The 11,657-nt window shown below is 40.6% G+C and overlaps 1 long non-coding RNA gene across 1 annotated transcript; it reads left to right on the top strand.

The window, feature by feature from the left end:
- Positions 1–1,665: 1,665 nt before the first annotated feature.
- On the top strand, positions 1,666–10,615 carry LOC118966187. The gene is made up of 2 exons (XR_005053454.1): positions 1,666–1,727; positions 10,145–10,615. It is a non-coding gene; the product is annotated as an uncharacterized LOC118966187 (long non-coding RNA).
- Positions 10,616–11,657: the final 1,042 nt, after the last annotated feature.

Here is an 11,657-nt window from a genome sequence, read left to right as displayed (position 1 = left end):
TTTTTATGAAGAGTAAATTGTTTGTAGCAATGAGTTCCGTCAAAGTAGAGATGGGAATAGGAGGAACGTTAAGATTTAAGTGTTATCTCCTGCCCCTCCTTTAATTTGCAGACGGCCGTCGGCGGAAGCAATAACTGTAGATTAGCAATAGGGGATTTCTCATGGGAGAGGGGCTACAAGGAGAAAGCCTTCCAGGCTCGATACCTTGGCAAATGTTTTTCTTTCCAAAGTCCAGTTTTCTCTGCTTCATTGTCCCTCACAGCCCCTGTAATTTCCCCTTTTACTGCTCTTCTGAGGGACAATTTGTGTGTTGGCTCTAGTTTTATTTGTTGGTGCTCGGTGGAGGGTGGGAGAGGACATCAAATGAAAGCCATTAATCACCTCACAGGCTGTAAGAGATAATTGTAAAGGGAGAGAGAGAGAGAAAGTGGGAGAGGAAGAGAGGTAAGGGAGAAGAGCCCAGGGAGGTAAAACTAAATAAATCAGGAAGTGTGGTGTTGGGACTCTTACAAGTGCCATATAACAACCATGCCTTCAATTTCCTCCTGACACATGTCGCCATGAGTATGAGAGAGGTGTGATGGAGTGCTGGGAAAAGTGAAATATATGCAAAATAGATCCCTTCTCAGGGCACATGTTTTTTTACGGATCTTTTGGGGAATTTTGTGGTGCACACTCAGAAAGTCAGAAACCCACAATACAATATATTTTTTCTTTTTTTCTCCAGGCAAGTCAGTTAAGAACAAATTCTTATTTTCAATGACTGCCTGTTCAGGGGCAGAACGACAGATTTTAGCTCGGGGATATGAACTTGCAACCTTTCGGTTACTAGTCCAACGCTCTAACCACTAGGCTACCCTTCTGTCCCAATTGGATATGGGATTAGTCTGTGACAGACACACGCATCTCACATTTCATGACATTACATGATTATATATTGCTTCTAAAATAAATTTAAAAAATCACAAATAATATTTTATATTATTAATTTAAAAAAAGGGCATTAGCATGATAAGAACTTACCAGTCCAAAACGATGTCCTCTCCCGTTCAAAAAATATTCCTCCACAATCGCTAAATGAATCGTCTTACAACAATTTATTCTAAAATTGTGTGTACATCTGTATATCTAGACTTAGATTTAGCTTTCCCTGACTTAGTCACCGTAATGATTGATATATAAACAGCTGAATATACGAAACAACGCTGTGCGTAATATGTGTTTCTCCTTCCGGTATGAGACTTCAATAGCAAATTTCTCTCTTTACGCCGGAGCTTACAACACATAAACATGACCTATTGCCGTTTACATCAGCTCATTGGCTATCTACCCAGCTATATTTCAAGATGATCAGTGGTCATTGGGTTAAAACACAGTCAATCAACGAAACAGCGGGCAAATCATTGGTGCACAATGATGTCATGACTTGTTGTCTTCAAATCGGTTTCTTTCAGTCAATACGTCCTGCGAAATGACCCATCAGGTTTGATTGTGTTACAAACAAACCAGTTGATTGCAGTGAAACCAAACATGACTGGAAAAGTCACGTTCTGTGTGGGTTATTTACCTGGAATGTGTCGTCGAAAATGGAATGAGACGGAATTCACGACACAAGCGGTTCACAAAATGTTTCGTGTTAGGCTATAATAACGGATTTTATCGAACAAAAGATCATTCATTGTGTAACAATGTGCATTGGAATTGCAAACAGACGAAGATCGTCAAAGGTAAACAATTTATTTTAATGCAGTTTGTGATTGTTACGCCTGCGCTGGTTGAAATAGTTGTTTTTTATGGGGCTCTATACTCAGATAATCGCATTGTATTCTTTCGCAGTAACTCCTTTTTTAAATCTGACAATGCAGTTGGATTAGCAAGATTCTAGGCTTTTGATACATGTGAGACACTTGTATTTTCATGAATGTTTGTGGAATGTTTGTGGAATTTCAGCCTGCTACCGGGTTCCGTGCTCAGAGAGGTTAAGGAATGGGGCCTTATTTAGCTCATTTAATGGTCCTCCTTTATTTTTCTAAGCAATTATATAAATGAAGCCATAATGACATTTTGACTTAACCTTTCTGATCTCCCCATCCCGGATCCGGGTTCGTGAATACAGACTCAAGCTCATTACCATAACGCAACGTTAACTATTCATGAAAATCGCAAATGAAATGAAATAAATATGCTAGCTCTCAAGCTTAGCCTTTTGTTAACAACACTGTCATCTCAGATTTTCAAAATATGCTTCTCAACCATTGCAAAACAATCATTTGTGTAACAGTATTGATGGCTAACGTAGCATTTAGCATTAGCATTCAGCTGGCAACATTTACACAAAAAAACAGAAAAGCATTCAAAAAAATCATTTACCTTTGAAGAACTTCAGATGTTTTCATTGAGGAGACTCTCAGATAGCACATGTTCAGTTTTTCCTGAAAGATTATTTGTTTAGGACAAATCGCTCCGTTTTCTGCGTCACGTTTAGCTATGAAAAAACCCCTGTATCCAGGATTGTGTAAATCTATCAGCAAGCTCATTAGCATAACACAACGTTAACTATTTATGAAAATCGCAAATGAAATGAAATAAATATGCCATCTCTCAAGCTTAGCCTTTTGTAAACAACACTGTCATCTCAGATTTTCAAAATATGCTTCTCAACCATAGGAAAACAATCATTTGTGTAAAAGTAGCTAGCTAGAGTTAGCATTTCGCGTTAGCATTTAGCGTTAGCATTAGCGTTAGCATCCAGCACGCAACATTAACAAAAACATAAAAGCCTTCAAATAAAATCATTTACCTTTGAAGAATTTCTGATGTTTTCAATGAGGATACTCTCAGTTAGATAGCAGATGCTCAGTTTTTCCAAAAAGATTCCTTGTGTATTAGAAATAGCTCCGTTTTATACATCACATTTGGCTACCAAAAAAAATCCATAAATTCAGTCCTCAAAACGCAAACTTTTTTCCAAATTAACTCCATAATATCGACTGAAAACATGGCAAACGTTGTTTAGAATCAATCCTCAAGGTGTTTTTCACATATCTCTTCATTGATACATCGTTCTTGGAAACATGCTTTCTCTCCTGAATCCCAGGAGAAAATGCCTGCACCTGAAGATTACGCACAAATTTAGACAAAGGACACCGGGCGGACCTCTGGAAAATGTAGTCTCTTATGGCCAATCTTCCAATGATATGCCTACAAATACGTCACAATGCTGCTAAGACCTTGGGCGAACGACAGAAAGTGTAGGCTCATTCCTTGCGCAATCACAGCCATATAAGGAGAGAATGGAAAACAGAGCTTCAGAAATTCTGCTAATTCCTGGGTGATGCATCATCTTGGTTTCGCCTGTAGAATGAGTTCTGGGGCACTTACAGACAAAATCTTTGCAGATTCTGAAACTTCAGAGTGTTTTCTTTCCAAAACTGTCAAGAATATGCATAGTCGAGCATCTTTTCGTGACAAAATATCGCGCTTAAAACGGGAACGTTTTTTATCCAAAAATGAAATAGCGCCCCTAGAGCTCTAACTGGTTAATGCACATCTTCCAATTTCGGAGGAACCACAATAATCTCTTACAGGATTAGTTGAATCCTAACCATGGTATGGGCATGTATTTTCAACTTTTTGTGTGCTTCAAAATTATATGTGCTGTAATTGCATTCCTGCATGTGGTTAACACAAAAATTATATTAGCTAATTACAAATCTAAATGTAATTTATTTTATATCAGTTAGAGAGATCAGTCACCTTACTATAAAGTTGCCAGAAATCCAAACCGGACATAGAGCAAACTTTTATTAGAGTCTTAGCAGTGATAACTGGAATTTCAGATGGAATACATTTGAATACTTTTTATTGGTTATCAGATACTTCAATAATTCATAAAATATTCTGTAATTAATGTGAGATATGCATTGACCATAAATACTTAATTGAGCGTTCAGTGACAAATTCAGGCCAAATAAATCTTAACAAAATTCTCATAACACATGGTTAAACAGGTTATTTTTAAGGAAGTTGTTGGTTCCTCAGTCTTGATGGCCTCCGTTTAGTGTTTATTGAACCTTGGCTTTGAATTTTATAAAATATCACCCCTCCAGATATGCAAAACTGCTATTCATTTGCAAGGCTTTTGATGGAATTACCAATTAGACAAAAAGCATTCAAGCTGTTAATTCATAACTCTACATGTCAATGAGGCATTTACTTCTGAGACCATATGACATTTGCTTATATTATCATTGACTGTAATTGGGTATGGGGGAGTTGTGTAAGTTTTGGCTTTACATGTATAACACTGTCAATACCCAAGAAACAGAATTTAAGATGTCACATAGCAGTTTAGTGGTTGCATTGCAATTGCATAGTAATTCAGGTGTTTTAAGTGTGTTTTATTTTATGCAAGTGGAATACTCATATTAATATGAGGTTAATAGTAATTACAGATCAGCTTTATAGAGCAACTTCATGTAAAGTGCTAGCAAATGCAACTTTCCCTAGCTCTCAAGGGGACGAATAGGCTACTTAAAAATAATATGTACATGACCAGTCAAAGATTTGGACACACCTACTCATTCAATGGTTTTTCTTTATTTAGACTATTTTCTACATTGTAGAATATTAGTGAAGACTTTAAAACCATGAGATAACACATATGGAATCATGTAGTAACCAAAAGAGTGTTAAACAAATCAAAATATATTTTATATTTGAGATTCTTCAAAGTAGTGTAAGAATATTCGAAGATAAATACACAATGCAGAGGACTAAAGGTCAAGAGGGAATTAATGATCAATGGAAATAGTGTATTTTCTGTAATAGGGAATTCATGATTAATGGGTCCTAGGCACGGGAGGAATTTCAGTCCGGGACACATAGATACATGTGGCAAGTTCTCATTGAGCCTGAAACAGGATACTTGGTATTTGGCCATTGGCCCAGTTTTATTGCAAGGAATTCTAATTGGTCAACCACAGGCTAGAGCTAGGTTATAAATTACATCCAGTCACTTTGTTCTGAGGAGAAGACATTGCGAACAGAGAAGAATGTCCATCTACTTTCCAGCAAAACAACTATGATTTGTTCTCTTTGAATAAACCCATTTTTCTCCCCCTGATTTGCTTTGGGGTCTGTGTCATTGAGGAATAACATCAACTAATAACATCAACTGCTAACAGTAGCCACGCTTTGCCTTGATGACAGCTATGCACACTATTGGCATTCTCTCAACCAGCTTCATGAGGAATGATTTTCCAACAGTCTTGAAGGAGTTCCTACATATGCTGAGCACTCGGTGGCTGCTTTTCCTTCACTCTGCGGTCCAACTCATCCCAAACCATCTCAATGGGGTTGAGCTCGGGGGATTGTGGAGGCCAGGTCATCTGATGCAGCACTCCATCACTCTCCTTCTTGGTAAAATAGCCCTTACACAGCCTAGAGGTGTGTTTTGGGTCATTGTCCTTTTGAAAAACAAATGATAGTCCTACTAAGCGCAAACCAGATGGGATGGCGTATCACTGCAGAATGCTGTGGTAGCCATGCTGGTTAAGTGTGCCTTGAATTCTAAATAAATCAGACCCACACCATCACACCTCCTCCTCCATGTTTCACGGTGGGAACCACACATGCAGAGATCATCCATTCAACTACTCTGCGTCTCACAAAGACAGGGTGGTTGGTGCCAAAAATCTCAAATTCGAACTCATCAGACCAAAGGACAGATTTCTACCGGTTTAATGTCCATTGCTTGTGTTTCTTGGCCCAAGCAAGTCTCTTCTTATTATTGGTGTCCTTTAGTAGTGGTTTCTTTGCAGCAATTCAACCATGAAGGCCTGATTCATGGAGTCTCCGCTGAACAGTTGATGTTGAGATGTGTCAGTTACTTGAACACTGTCAAGCATTTATTTGGGCTGCAATTGCTGAGGATGATAACTCTAATGGACTTATCCTCTGCAGCAGAGGTAACTCTGGGTCTTCCTTTCCTGTGGCGGCCCTCATGAGTGCCAGTTTCATCAAAACGCTTGATGGTTTTTGCGACTCCAATTGAAGAAACTTTCAAAGTTCTTGAAATTTTCCGGATTGACTGACTTTCAAGTCTTAAAGTAATGACGCACTGTCATTTCTCTTTGGTATTTGGTAGCATTGCCTTTAAATTGTTTAACTTGGTTCAAACGTTTCGGGTAGCCTTCCACAAGCTTCCCACAATAATTTGGGTAAATTTTGGCCCATTCCTCCTGACAGAGCTGGTGTAACTAAATCAGGTTTGTTGGCCTCCTTGCTTTCAGACGCTTTTCAGTTCTGCCCACAAATTCTCTATTGGATTGAGGTCAGGGCTTTGTGATGGCTACTCCAATACCTTGACTTTGTTGTCCTTAAGCCATTTTGCCCAACACAACAAGTATGCTTGGGGTCATTGTCCATTTGGAAGACCCATTTGCGACCAAGCTTTAACTTCCTGACTGGTTGCTTCAATATATCCACATAATTTCCCCTCCTGATGATAGCATCTATTTTGTGAAGTGCACCAGTCCCTCCTGCAGCAAAGCACCCCCACAACATGATGCTGCCACCTCCGTGCTTCACGGTTGGAATGGTGTTCTTCAGCTTGCAAGCATCCCCCTTTTTCCTCCAAACATAATGATGGTCATTATGGCCAAACAGTTCTATTTTTGTTTCATCAGACCAGACAACATTTCTCCAAAAAGTACGATCTTTGTCCCCATGTGCAGTTGCAAACCGTAGTCTGGCTTTTTTATGGCGGTTGTGGAGCAGTGGCTTCTTCCTTGCTGAGCGGCCTTTCAGGTCATGTCGATATAGGACTGGTTTTACAGTGGATATAGATACTTTTGTACCTGTTTCCTCCAGCATCTTCACAAGGTCCTTTGCTGTTGTTCTGGGATTGATTTGCACTTTTCGCACCGAAGTACCAATGTCTCCTTCCTGAGTGGTATGACGGCTGCGTGGTTCGATGGTGTTTATATTTTCTTACTATTGTTTGTACAGATGAACATGGTACCTTCAGGCATTTGGAAAGACTTGTGGAGGTCTACAATTTTTTTTTCTAACGTCTTGGCTGATATCTTTTGATTTTCCCATGATGTCAAGCAAAGAGGCACTGAGTTTGAAGGTAGACCTGGAAAAACATCCACAGGTACACCTCCAATTGACTCAAATGATGTAAATTAGCTTATCAGAAGCTTCTTCAGCCATGACATAATTTTCTGGATTTTTCCAAGCTGGTTAAAGGCACAGTCAACTTAGCGTATGTAAACTTCTGACCCACTGGAATTGTGATACAGTGAATTATAAGTGAAATAATCTGTCTGTAAACAGTTGTTGGAAAAATGACTTGTGTCATGCACAAAGTAGACCGACTTACCAAAACTATAGTTTGCCAACAAGAAATTTGTGGAGTGGTTTCAATGAGTTTAATTGACTCCAACCTAAGTGTATGTAAACTTCTAACTTCAAACGTATATACTGTACATTAACAGTAAACATGGCTCACTCGAGACACGCTATCGAAGTTGGTAGAGCCAGCTGGTTTCTTCACGCATCGCGCAGACAGAAACAAACATCTTTCTGGTAAGAAGAGGGGCGGGGGGGTATGCCTTATTATTAACGAGACGTGGTGTGATCATAACAACATACAGGAACTCAAGTCCTTCTGTTCACCTGACTTAGAATTCCTCACAATCAAATGTCGACGGCATTATCTACCAAGAGAATTCTCTTCGATTATAATAATTATAATCACAGCCGCATATAATTATGATCACAGCCGCATATATTCCCCCCCAAGCAGACACATCGATGGCCCTGAACTAACTTTATTTGACTCTATATAAACTGGAAAGCACATATCCTGAGGCTGCATTCATTGTAGCTGGGTATTTTAAGGCTAATCTGAAAACAAGACTCCCTAAATTCTATCAGCATATCGATTGTGCTACCAGGGCAGGTAAAACCCTGGATCATTGTTATTCTAACTTCCGCGACACATACAGTATAAGGCCCTCCCTCGCGCTCCTTTTGGAAAAGCTGACCACGACTCCATTTTGTTGCTTCCAGCCTATAGACAGATACTAAAACAGGAAGCTCCCACTCTAAGGTCTGTTCAATGCTGGTCCGACCAATCTGAGTCCATGCTTCAAGATTGCTTCGATCACATGGATTGGGATATGGTGCGCAAGGCATCAAACAACAACATTGACGAATAAGCTGATTCAGTGAGCGAGTTCATTAGCAAGTGCATTGGCGATGTCGTACCCACAGCAACTATTAAGACATTCCCAAACCATAAACCGTGGATTGAAGGCAGCATTCGCGCGAAACTGAAATCGCGAACCACTGCTTTTAACCAGGGCAAGGTAAGCGGAAACATGACCGAATACAAACAGTGTAGCTATTCCCTCCACAAGGCAATCAAACAAGCTTAGCGTCAGTATAGTGACAAAGTAGAGTCACATTTCAATGGCTCAGACACAAGAGGTATGTGGCAGGGTCTACAGTCAATTACGGATTACAAAAATAAAACCAGCCCCATTGCGGACCAGGATGTCTTGCTCCCAGACAGACTAAACAACTTCTTTGCTCGCTTTGAGGACAGTACAGTGCCACTGACATGGCCCTCTACCAAAACCTGTGGACTCTCCTTCACTGCAGCTGACGTGAATAAAACATTTAAACTTGTCAACCCTCACAAGGCTGCAGGCCCAGACGGCATCCCCAGCCGTGTCCTCAGAGCATGCGCAGACCAGCTGGCTGGTGTGTTTATGGACATATTCAATCAATTCTTATCCCAGTCTGCCTCTCCCACATGCTTCAAGAGGGCCACCATTGTTCCTGTTCCCAAGAAAGCTAAGGTAACTGAGCTAAATGACTACCGCCCCGTAGCACTCACTTCAGTCATCATGAAGTGCTTTGAGAGACTCGACAAGGACCATATCACCTCTACCCTACCTGACATCCTAGACCCACTTCAATTTGCTTACCGCCCCAATAGGTCCACAGACGACGCAATCGCAACCACACTGCACACGGCCCTAACCCATCTGAACAAGAGGAATAGAATGCTGTTCATCGACTACAGCTCAGCATTTAACACCATAGTACCCTCCAAACTCGTCATCAAGCTTGAGACCCTGGGTCTCGACCCCGCCCTGTGCAACTGGGGACTGGACTTCCTGACGGGCAGCCCCCAGGTGCTGAGGCTAGGTAACACCATCTCCACCCAGCTGATCCTCAACATTGGGGCCCCACAAGGGTGCGTTCTGAGCCCTCTCCTGTACTCCCTGTTCACCCACGACTGAGTGGCCTTGCATGCCTCCAACTCAATCATCAAGTTTGCGGACGACACTACAGTGGTAGGCTTGATTACCATCAACGACAAGACGGCCTACAGGGAGGAGGTGAGGGCCCTCGGAGTGTGGTGTCAGGAAAATAACCTCCTACGTCAACAAAACAAAGGAGATGACCATGGACTTCAGGAAACAGCAGAGGGAGCACCCCCCTATCCACATCGACGGGACAGCAGGGGAGAGGGTAGAAAGTTTTAAGTTCCTCGGCGTACACATCAGGGACAAACTGAATTGGTCCACCCACACAGACAGTGTGGTGAAGAAGGCGCAGCAGCGCCTCTTCAACCTCAGGAGGCTGAAGAAATTCTGCTTGTCACCAAAAGCACTCACAAACTTTTACAGATGCACAACCGAGAGCATCCTGTCGGGCTGTATCACCGCCTGGTACGGCAGCTGCTCCGCCCACAACTGTAAGGCTCTCCAGAGGGTAGTGAGGTCTGCTTGTGCTTCTAGTTCCGACAATGCCGTAATAACCAACGAGTAATCTAACCTAACAATTTCACAACAACTACCTTATACACACAAGTGTAAAGGGATGAAGAACATGTACATAAAAATATATGAATGGGTGATGGTACAGAACGGCATAGGCAAGATGCAGTAGATGGTATAGAGTACAGTATATATTTTTACCTGTATAAATAAAGGTAAAAATAAATAAATACATGTCTTGTTTAACATAATAATGGCTTAATTATTCTTATTCGTATTATTGATGACAGCATTTCCAGGGCCAATAACATGGTTGCTAATCTGATTCTACCTCTGTTCTGCAGAACTGCTAGGATGCTGTCCTGCAAAACTTGGCGAAGACCAACAACGGCGTGGAGGCCTGTCATCCAACATTTTTGGTGAATCTTGGCGCTACCCACCCCACCATTTGGAAGTTCATCGAGGCATTGCAATGACAGCGTCAAAGAGGTGAAATGAGAATGGAGCTGCAACTCCAAAATCTAAATGAGAAAAATGAGCACCTAGCCTACTTAGACACTTCTTCATGACACATCAATTTCAACCCTTTCAATGACTCCAAAATCCTTATGAGACCAGAACATTAAGCACATTCTTGGTAGATTTGTTCCTGAACATGTTTTTAACATGCTGCATTGATATGTAGCCTACTCATAATTTGTGTATGTATTTTATTGTTATTTGAAGTAGATGTTTTAGTCCTACTTATTTTTGGCCCATCATTTTTTGTAGTTTGCTAAGCTTTTTTGTTTATAAATAAAAGGTTTTATAGTGAATGGTTGGTGTAAAAACTAGATACATTTTCTATACCTTCTATAAAAAGAAAATGCATTGTAGAAACTAGATATTGACTGTTTTTAACCTTCAGCCTTTATATAACCATATGAATGAATTGATATACAACATTCATCCCATATGATCAAATTTAGATAAGCCTAGGCTACAATTTTCTGCCCATATGAAGGAATGTATATACAATATTTGTAGCCATATATGATTTAATGAAAAGCCGATAACATACACATTTAATTACAGACTCATTAACAAAATCAGGCAATAGTTAACCTACAAAACATTGTTTCACATTCTTTAATAACTGACTCATAAACACAATCATGCAATAGGCTACATCTGGCTTCACAGCTTCCCGGGGAAACTCAATTTATTGTAGCCTCACGCGGAGGTAAGCGTAGAGGAGGAAGGAGTTCGCTTCTGCTGCATTGTCCACTGTAAAACATTACGTCTTGTGACGGTGCTTCGGTGTTATCTTGTGGTTGTATGAAAAGCAGTATCATGACCCTGGGGCATACCCCCCCCCAAAAAAATTCAGATGCAGGCCAGCAAAGCCACTCCACAACACTAAACAATACATTAATTGCACTATAACGGTGACAAACATTGCCCACAAACTGTAAGATGTATGTTAGGGCCTACATAAAGCTGTCCCGACAGCAGAGCTTTCTTTTCAGCACCATGGAGTGAATCCTCACCACCGCTACACCTGGCTATCAACAGAGACTTGTTTGGCAGCGAAAAAACTTTATTAAAACTAATTTACTGCCTTTTTAAAAAACATAGCTGATATGGCTAACTTGCTTAAACAAATGTGGTTTCTACTGACAATTGAGATGTACAAACTATGGCATAAGGGAAGGATGAGCAGATAAGAGGCAATCCATCATTTCAATTAAGACATTAACAAGCGAGCTAAGACGGACATAGTCAATACTATTTGTTGAGCACTTTTGAAATGTACAGGAATAGAATTCAGAACATGGGCCGTTCTTACAGTATTCTCCCTGTACACCAAGACAGGAC

The sequence above is a fragment of the Oncorhynchus mykiss genome, chromosome 9, assembly GCF_013265735.2.
Source record: "Oncorhynchus mykiss isolate Arlee chromosome 9, USDA_OmykA_1.1, whole genome shotgun sequence".
Lineage (NCBI taxonomy): Eukaryota > Metazoa > Chordata > Actinopteri > Salmoniformes > Salmonidae > Oncorhynchus > Oncorhynchus mykiss.
This window is presented reverse-complemented; position numbering and strand designations above follow the sequence as displayed.